This window comes from Lolium perenne, chromosome 2 (genome assembly GCF_019359855.2).
Source record: "Lolium perenne isolate Kyuss_39 chromosome 2, Kyuss_2.0, whole genome shotgun sequence".
Lineage (NCBI taxonomy): Eukaryota > Viridiplantae > Streptophyta > Magnoliopsida > Poales > Poaceae > Lolium > Lolium perenne.
In genome coordinates, this window is record NC_067245.2 from 10,353,217 (window position 1) to 10,368,266 (window position 15,050).

A 15,050-nucleotide genomic window follows, 5' to 3' on the forward strand; every position below is an offset into this window, starting at 1 on the left:
CTTGAGATCGAAAGAAAAAGGAAAGTGACCGAATATCGGGAGCTAAAAATAATCCAAGAAAGGAAACTTTTATTGTACATAGAGGTTGACATATGGGTCCCACTAATACAAGCTCTTTCGCTCGAAGATCTTGCAAGTTGATTGTACATAGAGGATGACATGCGGGCCCCATGTGTCAGCAGCTTACTCAATGTTTCCAAGGCGGCAGTGGATCAAAAGAAAAAGGAAATAGCCAAAATCGAGAGGGTGAAAAATAAATCCAACAAAGAAGAGGTTTATTGTCCATGGAGGCTGACATACGGGACCCACGAGCGATGGCGTCCTCTACGTTTAGAAGGCGGCCGGGGATCGAAAGAAAAAAGACAAATAGCCAGAAATTAGGGGTAAAAAATAAATCTAACAAAGAAAATGTTTATTGTTCATAGAGGCTGACATGTGGGACCCATGAGCCAGCAAAGTCTTCAACGTTTCAAAGGCGGCAGGGGATCAAAAGAAAAAGGCAAATAGCCAGAAATTAGGGGTACAAAATAACTCCAAGAAAGGAAGTGTTTATTGTTCATAGAGGATGACATGCGGGACCCATTTAGCAGCGACGGTCTCAACGTTTCCAAGGCGGCACGGGATCAAAAGAAAAAGGAAATAGCCAAAATCATTGGGTGAAAAATAAATCCAACAAAGGAAACTTTTATTGTTCGTAGAGGATGACATGCGGGACCCATGAGCCAGCAGCTTACTCAACGTTTCAAACGTGGCATGAGATCGAAAGAAAAAGGCAAGTGAAAAAATATCGGGAGACAAAGATAATCCAAGAAAAGAAAACTTTATTGTACATAGAGGATGACATGCGGGTCCCATTTAGCGACGGCGGTCTCAACGTTTCAAATGCGGCTTGAGATCAAAAGAAAAAGAAAGTAGCCAGAAATTAGGGGGTAAAAAAAACTCCAAGAAAGGAAAGTTTTATCGATGAGCCAGTAGAGTCCTCAACGTTTCAAAGGCGGCGAGGATCAAAAGAAAAAGGAAATAGCCGAAAATCGGAGGGTGAAAAAAAAACCAAGAAAATGAACTTTTATAGTACATAGAGGATGACATGCGGGTCCCATGAGCCATCAGGTTTTTCAATGTTTCAAACGTGGCATGAGATCGAAAGAAAAAGGCAAGTGACCAAATATCAGGAGCCAAAAATAATTCAAGAAAAGAAACTTGATTGTACATAGAGTATGACATGCGGGTCCCATTTAGCAAAGACGGTATCACCGTTTGAGAGAGCGCACGGGATCGAAAGAAAAAGGCAAGTGACCAAATATCGGGAGCCAAAAATAATCTAAGAAAAGAAATTTTCTTGTACATAGAGGATGACATGCGGGTCCCATTTTGCGGCAAGCGGTCTCAACGTTTCCAAGGCGGCACAGGACCAAAAGAAAAATGAAGTAGCCGAGAAATCGGGGGTGAAAAAATTCCAAAAAAGAACGATTTCAATTGGGCTGCATGTGGACATCTGGGCATTCGAACTATCTGTGGGCCTTTTGACTCGTACAATTTCAGCCCACTCCAAAACAGGATAGTTCGGATTTTTCTAAAAAAAACAGGAAAGTCCTATGCTTCGCAAAAACAAAAACAAGGAGATTCAGCATATAAATTTGTTTATGTAAAAATAAATATTTAATTTATCCGTTGAAATAGCTCAGAGCGCAATACACTGTTTATTGTCTGCAAAATAATCAAGATATCACATGTTTCTTGTACGGGGAGGCTGACATCGGGGACCCATGAGCCAACGGCGTCGTTTGAGAGGCGGCAGGGGATGGAAAGAAAAAATAAACCAAAAATCTGTTGGTAAAAAATCCAAGAAAAGAAACATTTTCGTTCTGAGAGGATGACATGCGGGACCCATGAGGCAGCAACATCCTCAGTGTTTATTGTTCATAGAGGCTGACATGTGGGACCCGTGAGCCAGCAGCGTCCTCAACGTTTTAAAGGCGGCAGGATATTGAAAGAAAAAATAAGCCAAAAATCATTTGGTAAACAATATCCAAGAAAAGAAACATTTACCGTTACGAGAGGATGACAAGCGGGACCCATGAGGCGTGACATCCTCAACGATTCCAAGGCGGCGGGGATCAAAGAAAAAAAGGAAATATCCAGAAATTAATTAGTGGTTCAAAAAAATCCATCAAAGGAAACTTTTATTGTTCATAGAGGATGACTTGTGGGACCGACCTGCCAACAAACGTCCTCCTCGTTTCAAAGGGGCAGGAGATCAAAACAAAAAGGCAAATAGCCAGAAATTAGGGGTCAAAAATAACTCCAAGAAAGGAAACTTTTATTGTTCGTAGAGGATGACATGCGGGACCCATGAGCCAGCAGCTTACTCAATGTTTCAAAGGCGGATGAGATCGAAAGAAAAAGGCAAGTGACAAAATATCAGGAGCAAAAGATAATCCAAGAAAAGAAACTTTATTGTACATAGAGGATGACATGAGGGTCCCATTTAGCAGCAGCGGTATCACCGTTTGAGAGGCGGCAGGGGTTCATAAGAAAAAAGAAATTGCCAAAAATCTGAGGGTGAAAAAAACCAAGAAAATGAACTTTTATAGTACATAGAGGATGACATGCGGGTCCCATGAGCCTGCAGGTTCCTCAACGTTTCAAACGTGGCATGAGATCGAAAGAAAAAGGCAAGTGCCCAAATATGAGGTGCCAAAAAAAACTCAAAGAAAAGAAAGTTGATTGCTCATAGAGGATGAAATGCGGGTCCCATATAGCTGCAGTGGTCTCACTTTGTTTGAGAGGCGGGGGATCGAAAGAAAAAGGCAAGTGAACGAATATGAGGTGCCAAAAATAATCCAAGAAAAGAAAGTTTTATAGTACATAGAGGATGACATGCGGGTCCCATTTAGCAGCAGCGGTATCACCGTTTGAGAGGCGGCAGGGGATCAAAAGAAAAAAGAAATTGCCAAAAATCAGAGGGTGAAAAAAAACCAAGAAAATGAACTTTTATAGTACATAGAGGATGACATGCGGGTCCCATGAGCCTGCAGGTTCCTCAACGTTTCAAACGTGGCATGAGATCGAAAGAAAAAGGCAAGGGAAAAATATGAGGAGCCAAAAATAATTCAAGAAAAGAAAGTTTTATAGTACATAGAGGATGACATGCGGGTCCCATTAGCAGCAGCGGTATCACCGTTTGAGAGGCGGCAGGGGATCGAAAGAAAAAGGTAAGTGACCAAATATGAGGTGCCAAAAATAATTCAAGAAAAGAAAGTTTTATAGTACATAGAGGATGACATGCGGGTCCCATGAGCCTGCAGGTTCCTCAACGTTTCAAACGTGGCATGAGATCGAAAGAAAAAGGCAAGTGCCCAAATATGAGGTGCCAAAAAAAACTCCAAGAAAAGAAAGTTGATTGCTCATAGAGGATGACATGCGGGTCCCATTTAGCTGCAGCGGTCTCACTGTTTGAGAGGCGGCAGGGGATCGAAAGAAAAAGGCAAGTGACCAAATATCAGGAGCCAAAAATAATTCAAGAAAAGAAAGTTTTATAGTCCACAGAGGATGACATGCGGGTCCCATTTAGCAGCAGCGGTATCACCGTTTGAGAGGCGGCAGGGGATCGAAAGAAAAAGGCAAGTGACCAAATATGAGGTGCCAAAAAAAATCCAAGAAAAGAAAGTTTTATAGTACATAGAGGATGACATGCGGGTCCCATTTAGCAGCAGCGGTATCACCGTTTGAGAGCCGGCAGGGGATCGAAAGAAAAAGGCAAGTGACCAAATATGAGGTGCCAAAAAAAATCCAAGAAAAGAAAGTTTTATAGTACATAGAGGATGACATGCGGGTCCCATTTAGCAGCAGTGGTATCACCGTTTGAGAGGCGGCAGGGGATCGAAAAAAAAAGGCAAGTGACCAAATATGAGGTGCCAAAAAAAACTCCAAGAAAAGAAAGTTGATTGCACATAGAGGATGACATGCGGGTCCCATTTATCAGCAGCGGTCTCAACGTTTCCAAGGCGGCAAGGGATCAAAAGAAAAAGGAAGTAGCCAGAAATCAGGGGGTCAAAAAAAATCCAAGAATAGAAAGAATTTTGGTTCATAGAGGATGACATGCGGGACCCATGATCCTGCATCGTAAACGGCTCGATCGGAGAACGTTGAACGAGATGGCGCGATCGAGAAAAAAAACAATGCCAGAGAGGCTGCCATCTGGGCCCTACATCCCTCGGCGGTGCGGATTTGCGTTGACTCGGCCGGCGAACCCGAGATTTCGAGATGCACCACGTCCCGGGCCACCATACGCGACGTTTTGGCCGCTTTCGTCGGGCTAGGTGGCCTCAAAAACGAGAAAAAAAAAGTTTTGACATGCACCACGGAGGGACCCAAAATCGTCGGCCATGGTACACCAGCAACCACGGCGCGACTTCAACTTCGTCGGCCATGGCAACTTTTCTTGTAGTGATAGCACTGATATTGCAGCTATTGTGCTATGCATCCTTCTTGAACAAAATTGTTTTCTGGGAGTTGTCTTTAATGCTTTAATATAAGTCTACAATGCGATTTATAATGGACTAAATGGAACAGTGTCTGATCTTCAGGTATCTAAGTATCAAGACATCTAACATGGATGTGGATGGCAGCACGAATTTTCTCTCTCTGTTCTTGCATCTGTAAGATATGCTCCCCAGAAATCATGGAATACTGGTAGAAGTCAGCTTTTCTCTCATGGACCAAGCAAATGGCAACCACAGGGAGTTCAGAGGTTCACATTCAGTCTAAACTTCAGTGGCCGAGAACAGTTTGGATGGAGCAAACCTTACAGTTGTCATTTGACAGGAACTGGCAGGGCATGTGGATGGAGCAAACCTTCCAAGATGCTCGGTTTAGGTGCGACTCTCCACTGTTTCCTGCGGCCGCAGCACCGACGGCAAGCGGCTCTCCTCCTTGGAGCCTCAGGTGAGGCGACCCCGTGGCGAGCGGAGCAGCGACGCCGGGAGGGAGCTGCGGACAGCACCACAGCGGCGGGGCGACGAGGGGCGGCAACAAAGCTACTTGATGCGGGGGACGGCCGGCGGGGGAACTCGCCTTTTCTGCTCCTGGAGGCTCCGCCTCTGCCCCGCATCCCCTGTTCCTGGAGGCCCCGACTCCTATGCTCCTGAGCGGTCGCGGACGGCTCGCGGGGATGCGGGCTCACCGTCGACGTCGAGGGCGCGAGCCCAGCTCCGGAGCGGGATGGGGACGGAGCTCCAGCGCGGGACGGGGACATCGGGATCTTGAATTTTTAATTGAGGACCACGTTTCAGAAGAACTGAATCTGCAAGGGGGTTTCCAGTTTTTAATTAAGGTGGTGCTCACCGTCCCCAGTTTCCAAAGCCATTAACAATACTATACCCACCAAGGGTGACGGGAGAAGTGGCGGCGACATTCTCTCCGATAGCATGTCATAAACATCATTTTGATGCAGAAGTCAGACTATACAACCAACAACCTTTGAAATGCATATTAATTACATATTGTTTCACCTATCAAATAGGTTTTTATTCATTTGATGTTTTATTACTGTCGATATCTACAGATGCTTAATATAGCACTTCACAAACTGTTTACCGGGCCGTGAACCATGGCAAGCCCCAAAATATTGCTCTATTTCCTCTTTTCTTGATTGTATATAAGCGTTTGCTATTTCATTCATGATTTTGTGTGCATTGTCCTAATTTCATCCTATCGAATTTGTTTTGTAAAATCTAAAATTCGTATTTTCATTTTCACCTGATTTTCATCAATTTTATACAAACCGTAAATCGGTGCAAATTCTACGGGGTCATGCGCCAATGCACAAGAAAAATACATATCATATACTCAAGAAAAATACATATCATATACTCATCGTTTCCTAGAACACTGGCCTGGCAAAGGACCTGCATAAAAAGTAGTATTGTTGCTTGATTTTCTATACTAGAGAGTTTAATGTTCATTGTTTCCTAGAGCTACTGGCGTTCCCTCTAATATGGTTACGTGTTCAATGCTCATTTGTTACTAAATGTATGATCAACAGTTCAGCACTACCAATCTTCCCCAGATAAATTATTTACTTCATGATGTCCCTAAATCAGATTATCCGAGCCTATCCAAATATATAGTTTAGAAAATGAGTACGAGACTTGGAATACTCTCTTCTTCCACTGCAGCTACAATTTATATGTACAAGTGATATTTACTAGCTGAATTTCTCATCACATGATCGATCCTCACATGTCAAATACAATTTCTATACTTTTTCCATATAAGTAGTAGACTGAAATTTGACGAGTCTTGATCGAAGCATTTGCTGCTGTATGGTTTTTTATATGGTTTAAGTTAAACGATGTGACAGTTTACAAACAGTTGGTGAGCACTGCTGGTTGTTAAGATTATTTGAGAGTTGGAGGATATGCTTCTTCAGGTAACCTAATTGTTTTAGTTTGGTTGTCGATCCAGCTTCAGTAATGCTTGTTCATTATTCAGATCCAGCTTGGCTCTCGACAGAAAAAAACAGATTAAGGATGTTGTTTCTCTTTCCATGTGTAGCAATAATGCATTAGAGCAAAACGATTTGCGCACTTTGCTAAATAAAGCAAATTTAATGAGAAGTTTGGGCACTCGCTTAAACACTGATCAAATTTGAAAAATCATTTAGAATCTGGAAAACTGCTCTAATATTGCTTTAGTTTTGAGAAGAAATAAATGTTGATATGTGCTGCTACTTTGCTAAAATATAATGATATGAACTTACTTATTGTGTTTAGACATCCACGCGATATGTTGATGATTTAGTTTTATACCATATGGTGCTTACCAATGTGGTTTCGGTAAAGCCTGCCAAGTTGTAGTAATTGTGAAATATTTAATATCAATGGACAATAGCATAAAATGGGAAAACAAAATCTCATGGCAAAGATGGAAGGCGAATCTAATAGAACCGTGGATACTCTCCGCATTAACTTTGAATGACCAATACATGAAAGATCGTCTTACAACTATTTTGGTATGAAACATCCTGTATAATTCTGTAAAATTTAGAGGAACAAGAAATAAACGTCATATTTGATGCGTATATAGCAACTCAAGACATGAACCATCACCAAAAATATATATTTAAGCACCAAAATAAATTATTTATTAAATTACCGTTCTATATGTCAGCTTTCATTGACATATTAATACGCTTTCGTTTGCACTTGCGCGATAGCGCAACAGGTCATCTAGTATAGGGAAACAACGACAAAATCGGTAGCGCTGAAAAAAAAGGAAATATATTAGTTACCAGGGATATATCACAATGCTGGTATATATATATATCGACGCGGATTTTCTAACTACATGGCTACCTACGCACGCATTCGCTGCCATAGAAAATTGCCTCGCGATATGCGCTGCCGTTTACGTCTGTTAACTGTGTGCAGTTGTCCGCCGTTCCTATCCACGAAAAGGAGGCGTGCCCGGTTGTGTATAAGGACAGAAAAGTGAACCCCACGCAGGCACGCAGCAGAGCTGTCTGCCCCAAGCTCCCTCCCGTGAACCCGCCGACAGCATGCACCCGTACTTGGCTCATATTATCCCTATGCTTCTTGTCCGTCTCAGCGGCTACTCCTCAAATCCCAAAAATCAGCAACTAAACCATCAATTTCTTCCAACTACATCACGAGCTGAAACACCAGAATGGCATCATTGTCACCGGTAGATCTTTCCATCCTCCAAGAACAAACCGTGCTGTGAAAAACCATGAATCTTGAAAATCATAAAGAAGAGAGATGGGGAGAAACATGACACGGAGTGGAGCATGGATCTTGACTATCAATTACATCCTGATATTTCCATCGCCAACCAAGTACACCCTTCGTCATAGATTAGGTTTCGGGAGGCTAGTTATAATCAATTTTTGCAATTCACCGTTGTAGTTTCAGTTCTTCAACGAACCAGTCCTTCCTCAAACAGCTTGGGCAGAATCCCGTGCTTGCAGCGCCGCGCCGGTCGACGGCCTTCCCATCTGGACGTTGGCGCTCTACCGTGCCTCACGTCGGCGGCCTGCTACTTCCCTAGCGCCACGGGACTTCCCCCTGCTCTCCCGAGATCTCCTCCTGCCACACACCTCGCATCCTGCCAGCGGGCCGGCGGCCTCATGCTTCCCTAGCGTCGCCAGCCCCCCCCTGCCCTCGTCTCCCGCCGCCGGTCTCCGCTTCACAAGTTGAGATCAATGCATGCCAAAACTTTCAGTCACCAGATAACTGTCATTCCAACATAATGCAGTCAAAAGATGTTGGTGTCCAAAATAATGCATGCCAAAACTTTCAGGAAGAGTGCATGTCTCTGTTTTTGACACATGAATGATAAGTCTAACAAGTAAAAGCATGTCTCTGTTCTTGAGTTTGTCATGCAGGAAGACTGCATGCAAAGGCCCTAAGCTTGGAACTAAGAAGCATGCCTATGTTTATAGTTTGTCATTCAGGAAGAGTGCATGCTGTAAAAACTTTTTGAGTTGGAGTACAAACATTAAGCATTGTCATGTAAGGTCTCCATTTTAAAATCTGACAACATCAGTAGTTTAGAGTTGTAAAAGGCTTGTCCAATCTACTCCATTAGAAGTTGAAAACATCAAGAGTACTCAGTTTAAATAAAAACAAAAGAGAAACATTAATTAATCATTAAAGAAGAGGTGAAGCTAATAAATCTACTCCCTTGGTATCTGACTCTGAATTTAGCTACTAGTACATTTTGACTACAGAACATAATGCATGTTTCCTACCACCAAATGCTGAAATGCCCCTGAAGCTCTTTAACACACAAATGATGACAAAAACTCAAAGCAGTAGAAACAAGTTAACTTACTCGATCAGCTCCCTTGGTGTGAGCTCTGTATGTCTTGCCATACTTATTTTCTCCATACCAGAAGTAGGTCTCGGTCCTCTCATCATACAACACACCTTCTCCATGCGCTTCTATCGGTTTGCTATCGCACAAACATAGAGTGGCTTGCATTTATATAGGTGAGGAAGATACTCACTTGGTGCCTAAACATAAGGTGAAGAAACCAAAGGCTGCATCACGGTTAATAAGGGACATGATGTCTGCACGAAGCAACTGTTCTCTAGACTGCACTGTCACAAAACACCTAGAGCAGGAATCCCTCAGTTACCTATACTGAATTTTATCACTGTACATGGGTTGGATATAATGTTAACAATATTACTGGATCTACTCCAAAAAAGGCACTTTGGTTATGATTATGACTGTACATGGGCTGGATATAATGTTAACAGTATTTCTGGAGTATATCATCAATTACAGAAAAGGCACTTTGGTTTTGCAAGATATTTAATCACTGGATACTCCAGTAGTTTCATCCAGCAGGATACCCATCTGTTTAACCTGGTTAAACTTTTTACTAAGATAAACAAGCAGCTAATAGTCCAGTAGTATTAGTAGAATAGTCCAAAAAAATTCCATCTACTGTACTGTAGAATAACAAAGAAAATTCGGGCTGGACTGTTCTACTGGAGTATAACAAAGACATTTCAGGGAGTGATGTAATTTCATCACAATCAGAAACCCATAAGCTCAGTTAAACTACTGTACATCAATGCTTAGGTCCAGTGTTTTGCAAGTATCAACCAATTTAAGCTACTCCAAAATTTCTACCCCCGAACATAAGCTTTTCGACAAAGCAAAACAAACATACAGTACTCCTAGAATGTTGCGAAGTGAGCCATATCAAGTGTGCTGGAACACTCTCCAACCATCCAAAACTGTATGTGCTGTGTTAGATTGAGAAGTTACATGGGCAGGTGACCAGCAGCAGTAGGAGTTTAACCCGTGTAAATTTGGCTAGAAAAGAACATGACCTATAATGCTTGTCATTGAGCTGCTTCAAAGTAAATTTTCCTAGGCTAGCAGCAACAGGAGTAGGAGTATTGTTTATCTACACAAGCACATCTCACGTGTGTTGCTTTGTAAATTAGTGCGTTGCCTAATTGTTTGAACTACTCTGAAAATCAGCTCTCAAAATGTGCATCTGGTAAGAGCTGGACTGACCATGCTAATTCTGAAAATTAGCAATTGGTTAATGAGTGGCTAGTACTCCGTAGTACTCCCTGTTAGCAATTAGCAATTAACAAAAGAGCATGCCGCATCTTGATGAGAATTCGTCAAAATCAGAGGGGGAGGGAAAGGGGTCGATTTCGCTTCTTGCTGCTGCAGAGCAAGGGTAAGAGTTGGGTGTAGCAGGAGACCAGGAAGCAAAAAACCTCTGTCGGAAGAAGGAGACGGGGGCGAGGATGGTGAGCGCGACGAGGTCATCGTAGACGTTGAGGACGAATTTGGTGAGGACGTGGTAGCCGCCATACGTGATCTGGACGAAGGCCATGCCCGCGTCCGCCAGCCACGCCTTGTCCTCCCACAACCGCACCCGCCCGCTGCTGCTCAATCCTCCCGGTCCTTCTTCTCCCGTGGCGTCTCCGTCCCCAACTCTCCCGATCCCTCTTTCTCGGTTTTGCCTCTCGACACGCAGCTGCTCCTCAAATCTCAAAAAACAGCACTAAAAAATCTACCTAGAAGTAGATCGGAGAAAAGGACGTGAAGCAGATCCAAGTACTGCTAATGTGCTAGTGCTAAACCGTAGGCTAGAAAATAGAAATTAGGCATAGCAAATAAACTAGCATAGGAAACAAATTGGATCCGTTTGAAGCCAGAACAATTATGATATGGATGATGGATTCGTACCAAAGAAAAAAGCTTTGGGGAAGGACCTGCATCTTGGTAAATCTTTATTTCAACAAAACAAATCAAGAGACTCAAGAAAAAATAAGCAAGAACGCATCTGAAATAATGGATCCGTAGAAAAATAAGCGAGGACGGAAGGGCCTCGTCGGGGAGGAAGGGGACAGCCGGTGGCGCGCGGTTGGATCTGGGTCAGGAACTCGGCGGGGACGATGCAGCCGGTCCTATCAGGGTCGAGCGAGGAAATCAGGAGCAGGGAAAAGGTGTGATGTGCGGGAGGAGGAAAGAAAAAGGCAAGGGAGGATGACGCGGAGGTGGTACGGAGCGGAAAGAAAGAGGAAGAAAAGTACCTGACGGCGTTAGTTTGATCGATGCGTGAAGATGGTCTCTAGGGCTGATCCAACGGTTATGCTCCTATGCATAGCTATGCACGTGACTAGCTGGCTATTTCCCATATATATATATATATGTGTCTGGGTGATGGATAGTGTGGCCCGTGCCTTGATGATACCCATACTTGGATACGGCCTAGGCTTGAACACTTGGAGTTGTAGTGCTTCTGTATTGTGAGTTTACCGTACTTTGTCCTTGTTGAGTGCAGCATGGTCTATGCACGATTCGAACTAGCTTTGGGATCCACTTCTATCCTATGTCGGGAGTCGAAAAGGGTAGATGAAATCCCCGGTTGATTGCACATCCACCAGGTTTTATATTTTGGAATAGATGACTTTAACTCATAAATGGCGAAAAATATATTTTATTAGTTAAAGTCATATATTACAAAATACAAAAGTTAAATCGAGTGAGGACTACACCCGTATACAAAGGTTAATTTAATAGAAGAGCAGATATGCACGTTCTACCATGGAATGTTGTTCGCACATGCTAGCGCTAGATCTAGCAAACAAAACAGAGGGGTTTGAATTTACCGGAGCAGAGGGAGACAACCCAAATGTAGAAGAAGTTGAAGTAAGGTATTCCGGTCTTGATCTTGTTGATCTCATCCAGCTTGCACCCGGGGCAGCCTTCCTTGCAAAGCTTCACCCCCCTCGCATGGGGCAATAATGGGGGCACGTCGATCACAATATTGTTTCTTTCGCTATCGGTCATTATTGCGCCTGTTCGACAAGACATGAGATGTGAAGCAGCTTGGCATCCACCCCTTCCCTGACGTGCGGCGTGGTAAAAAGGAAGGCTTGCGATAACCTTGTGGTAGCTGATGTAACGTATAGATAGTAGGTGTTAGCGTAGCAAGACTGCTCATGTGATGTTTGTTAGGATGATCTCCTCACGTCCGAGCCCAACGGCTCGAACTCGGACCCTTGACCTCGTCCGCGCCCCGATCGAGGGCGCCCAACCTTATCGCTGGCTGGTGGGCCCCTGTCATCGCGCTATAAAGATAGGTGGGGCCGGACGCACGCGGTAGGAGGTTGATCGACGCGCTGCTCACCCCACCGACATCCCTTCCGATCTAGGGTTCTAGCGTGTGCCGACGGGAAGTGCCACCACCGTCGCCACTGCCTCACCCACGCCACCGCTGTCGCCACCATGTCGACGTCCGTTGGTTCCTCCTCGAAGGGAGAAGGTACACCGTCTCCCTCTCCTACCCGGCAACCATCTACACTAGACGATCTAGCAATTTAACAATCTTATGTAGCTTTAGTGCTAATGTAAGGAGCGAGGTGAGGAGGGTAATCTAATTGTATGGGTGCGCACATTTCCTGTGTGATGTCAATTTCACGCTGTGCTTGTACAACATTGTTTTGCGCTCATAGCTGGACATCCTGGCCTGAATATTATCATCAGTCTCTGTGTTTTACTGTTAAAAACACTTTTTTATAACCATAATACTTTTACGTGAGAATCCGCAGCTAGTTATCGGTGGAGTCTAGTGCATTTTTGTCCGAATTTTCTGCATTGCTTTAAAAAATTGACGTACTTTGTTTGTAGCCATGCTCTACTACATATTTCTTCATGATTTTCATGCTATGCCTGGTCTACTACATAATCTAACAAAAATAATGGTGCATTCATGCGACTAGGTTACCACTGAATAAAAAAACTGACTTCCTCCGTTCCAAAAAAAAAAATAAGACGTGTAAATTTAGTCAACAACATGGCTTCTCGGTGTGGTTAATTTTATACACGACAATATGAACATTTACAGTCCCAAATAAATATCAATGGATTCACCATGATGGAATTTTCATTGTGTATTTATTTAAGATTGTATACATTGATGTTTTCTTTTGTATATTTGGTCAGTCATTGTAAGTTTGGTCATTTGACTATATTAATATAACCTATTGGACAAGAGGTACTAGCGATTCATCTCAGGAGTGTTTACAGGATCATATGTTTTCTTGTGGTAGACATTTGTGTTAGTTGTTTGTGTTGAGGTGTTTGAACTTTTGAAGTGTATGCTTGAGTGTCGCCCTGTTCACTACGGGAGAGCTCCAGTCTGCCGACGGCTGCCAGCCGTCGGCACAGCAAAGAAGGCCGTCGGCATAGGCTGTGCCGACGGTGACCGTCGGCGTAGCGTCGTCGGCATAGTTCTGGTCGGGGACTGCCCGATCACCGTCGGCATAGATTGTTGTGCCGATGGTTATACCGTCGGCATAGTATTTCAAAATTTTCACAAGTGCAATTTGACCTAATATTATTCTTTTTTACTTTTTAATCTTTCACAATCACACTTACACTTAGTACACCTAATATTAGGTCAAATTGCACTTGTAGTCAAACTTCCCAGTTGGTCACCCATCCTCACACTACTCCCGCCCCAGCACGCTTAACTTCTTGGTTCTCTTCGGATGAGCTTCCATGAAAGAAATGACGCCCTTGTTGTTAATACTATCATATCAATCATATTAACCCTTTAACCGTGCTGCCACATCTTTATATTTTTCAATTCTAAACAATTACTTAAGTAAACAACAATGAATATATATAAATAATAATAATATAGAATTTGAAAAACAATTAAATGATTTCATTTTTGTCTTTTTATTTAATATGGAATAATTAATATCAGTAAATACGAATTTGGCAAATAATATGTCTAAATTGATCAGAAAAATGAGAGGAATACAAATATGACATCCATATCATATTTTGAACCTACAATTTAATTTACCCAAAAATCATGAGCAATAGATCAAGTACCTCTAGTTTAAATCTGGTTGACTTTATCGGAAATAAGGTGGGAAACGGCCTCGGCATGACATAGTTTTCCGAAATTAGGTCATATTTGGCACGTGTGTGGGCCCTAGGATGGGAAGCAAGACCTCGGACGCGGATTTCTAATCCGGCCCACGGGCAACCATCTTTTCATTTTTAGCGTGCCCAAACGGTTCTTATTTGTGAAGCAGCTACATGGGGCGCATTTTAGTATGACGTGAAACCTCTGTGCGATGATAGTAGACCACCTACGCACCACCTATCACATGGTATGTACACGCGTTAGCTATTTGAGAACCCATGCGGCTTCCGGCGGTGTCCCGCCGAATCCGCTGGAAACTGACCGGATTTGAACTAGGCCTCAACTATCCGTCACTCCAGAAATTCCAGAAAAAGTGTTTTTAGTTCTACGACGCATCATTATATGTGCTAATTTTTGTTCGTTTAGTTTGTTCGCGAATGGGTGCACCCGCACGCCCGGTACGGCGATACCGCATGTCCCGGGGGCCCTGTTTTTGCCAGATGGCAATTTGAACGAAGTCAAAAAAATCCCACGGAGCCGCGTGGCGTCATTTTATATGTCATGGTAACTATTCCATTTGTCAAAACTGGGATACGACAATTATTTTGAAAAAACCCTTCACGAAAAGGGCTATCACGTCCGGAGTTCTATGGATTTAAGGGGAAATGAGGTGGGAAACGGCCTCAGTATGGCATAGTTTCCCGAAACGAGGTCATATTTGGCACGTGTGTGGGCCCTAGGATGGGAAGCAAGACCCCGGGTGCGGATTTCTAATCCGACCCACGGGCGACCATCGTTTCATTTTTAGCGTGCCCAAACGATTTTTATTTGTGAAGCAGCTACATGAGGCGCATTTTAGTATGACGTGAAACCTCCGTGCGATGATAGTAGACCACCTACGCACCACCTATCACATGACATGTGCACGCATTAGCTTTTTGGGAACCCATGCGGCTTCCGGCGGTGTCCCGCCGAATCCGCTGGAAACTTACCGGATTTGAACTAGGGCTCAACTATCCGTCGCTCCAGAAATTCCGGAAAAAATGTTTTTAGTTCTACGACGCATCATTATATGTGCTAATTTTTGTCCGTTTAGTTTTTTCGC

At 43.4% G+C, this 15,050-nt stretch overlaps 1 long non-coding RNA gene and 1 pseudogene across 1 annotated transcript; both read right to left on the minus strand.

The window, feature by feature from the left end:
• Positions 1 to 11,853, minus strand: part of LOC127328202 (protein ZINC INDUCED FACILITATOR-LIKE 1-like) — a 60,319-nt pseudogene extending 48,466 nt beyond the window's left edge.
• On the minus strand, positions 7,742 to 11,212 carry LOC127331114 (uncharacterized). Its single transcript, XR_007869611.2, has 2 exons — positions 8,857 to 11,212; positions 7,742 to 8,255 (listed from the first exon to the last, which is right to left on the minus strand). It is a non-coding gene; the product is annotated as an uncharacterized lncRNA (long non-coding RNA).
• Positions 11,854 to 15,050: the final 3,197 nt, after the last annotated feature.